Source organism: Rhipicephalus microplus, unplaced genomic scaffold (genome assembly GCF_043290135.1).
Source record: "Rhipicephalus microplus isolate Deutch F79 unplaced genomic scaffold, USDA_Rmic scaffold_124, whole genome shotgun sequence".
NCBI lineage: Eukaryota > Metazoa > Arthropoda > Arachnida > Ixodida > Ixodidae > Rhipicephalus > Rhipicephalus microplus.
In genome coordinates this window covers 390,001-392,500 of record NW_027464696.1, presented here as the reverse complement: position 1 = coordinate 392,500, position 2,500 = coordinate 390,001, and the positions used below count along the sequence as shown (strand labels likewise).

General features: G+C 52.5%; 1 pseudogene; it reads left to right on the top strand.

Moving 5' to 3' along the window:
* LOC142790775 (large subunit ribosomal RNA) overlaps positions 1-2,500 on the top strand; it is an 8,306-nt pseudogene that overhangs the window by 3,374 nt on the left and 2,432 nt on the right.

Here is a 2,500-nt window from a genome sequence, read left to right as displayed (position 1 = left end):
AGGTCGGTGAAGGCGCGCGCTTCAGCCGACAGCCATGGGGTGTCAGCCTGGGTAATGACAGGGGCAAGGCCTAAGGACAGGCGGGTTATTAACTCCCTACCTGACCAAGCGTCTGTTGATGCTGCGGAGGAGCCAAGTTCAAACGTGGCTTCATACGCTGATTCAGGGGAGCCAGTTCTTGGTGCAACCCCTGCGGTCCCCTCCGGTCAACCAGCTCCCCTTGGCACTGATGCGGCGAATGCGCGCGATTCTGCTGACAGTGTCCATGTGGGGTCAGTCTGGATGTCTACGGGGGTAGGACCTAGGGTCAGGAGGAAGTTCGTACTTCCACCCGACTTACGTTCGTCCGATGACGAGGACGAGGGAGGTGAACCTGTGTTCTGCGGGTCGCCCCCCGGAGAAATCACTCAAAGGAGCAGCATGCCAAAGCGTTCGGGCAACAAGCCCACAGAGGAAGGTTCTGAGAACGGAGCAGCTACCGGCTGTTCCGAAAATGCCGCCCCGGCTGACGCGAATATGACAGGCCACATATCAACCATGACAACGACATTCCAATGTCCAGAATGTACTGCAACCTTTGGTAGCAAGATTGGCCTGAGCCAGCATCGCCGGCATCGGCATTTTGAAGAATACAACGAAGATGTGAATCTGGCCAGACTCAAGCCCAGATGGAAAAAGGAGGAGGAGTACCTGATGGCAACTAAGGAGGTTGAATTAAGATCCCAGAAGGTCCGGGACATCAATGCACAGCTACTAAGAGCGTTTCCGCACCGCACGCTGCACAGCATTAAATCGCACAGAAGGCAGGAAGGTTACAAGAGGCTGGTGGAAGACCTACAGAACAGACTCTACCCAAGAAGCACTCAGGAGGTGCTAGCCGACATTGGGGAGCAAGCTGTTGAGGACGCCTCCCTGGTCATCCCCGAGGTAAATCACCGTGAGGTGATTGAGGCTGAGCTAAGAGGTCTAACAACAAAACCTCCGCCAAGAGCGTACCAAGCATACAAGCTATGGGAGCTTGCAAAGAGATTCCTCGACAGGGAGGATATAACGATAGCTCTTAATGCCTACCTAAGGGAGGTGTTCGCTTCGGACTTGCGTCCGCATGGTCGCCAACCTCTTCCACCTGTTCAAGAAAGTCGCAGGAAGAAAAAGAAGCGGGAATACGCCTTGACACAACAACTCTTCAGACGGAACAGGACACAGTGTGCAAGACAGATTCTGGATGGAGAGGCGGACTCCAAGGTGGAGGATCCCCAAGCTTTTCTAGAAGAATGGAGAGAGATCATGGAGAAAGTGGTGCCTTCATCAGTGTCTCCTGCTATCGAACGCCCGCACAAGGTTATCGATCCTGTGTTCCTTATCACAGAAATGGACATTAAGGCGGCAATGCCCTCATCAAGCTCGGCAGCCGGACCTGATGGCTTTGCGGCGAGGGAACTGCGGAAGGTTCCGCCAGTAATACTCCAGGTTCTACTTAACTTGCTCCTGCTGCTGAAGCGACTTCCACTCTTTCTCACCCAAGCACGAACGATCTTCATTCCCAAAGTTCCTGGTGCTTCAACAGCCTCGCAACACCGCCCAATCTCAATATCTCATGTGCTCCTTAGACTGCTTCATAAGATATATTTCCGAAGGCTGCTTGCTGACCTCGATTTGGACCTGCAGCAGAGGGCATTTTTGCCAGTGGATGGGTGTGCTGAAAACATTCTTCTCCTTGCGACAATCATTGATGAAGCGCGCAAGTCACTGCGACCCTTGTCTCTGGCCTCGCTTGACATTGCGAAGGCTTTCGATAGGGTTGTTTTACCGGCAATCTTGAGAGCCTTACGCAGAAAAGGGATCTCTGAAGACTTTATCTCGTACATTGAAGACTTTTACCAAAATGCGGTAACAGTGCTGACATTCGGAGGCAAATCGCTGGTCGTCCATCCTACAGTGGGGGTAAGGCAGGGTGATCCCCTTTCACCGCTCCTGTTCAACTTAGTCATTGACGAGTTCTTGGCTGAGCTTGACCCCCAGTTGGCCTTTACCAGTGAGGGGATGAAGGTATCGGCCATGGCATTTGCGGACGATATTATCCTGACCACAGCTACCCACTGGGGCCTCAGGCAGCAAATTGATCGTCTGAATTCATTTCTCGGTGCCAGAGGACTTAAGATTAACGCGGCAAAGTCAACGACCCTAGTCATCGAGCCATCGGGTTGGCAGAAGAGGTCCAAGATCCGAACAGACATTGACTTCTTTGTGAATGGGGAACGTCTGGCAACGACGAACTGCACGTCTACATGGCGCTACTTGGGTGTACACTTCGGTGTCAAGGGCCTTGAGAAGGGTCTAGTAAGAAGACAGTTGGCCATTCTTCTCGAGAGAGTGTCTAAGGCGCCCTTGAAACCTCAGCAGCGTCTGGTTGTGCTTAGGTTTTACCTTTTGCCTCGTTTATACCATCGACTAGTGCTCGGCCCAATTTCGGCGAAAACACTGTTGACAATTGATAGAG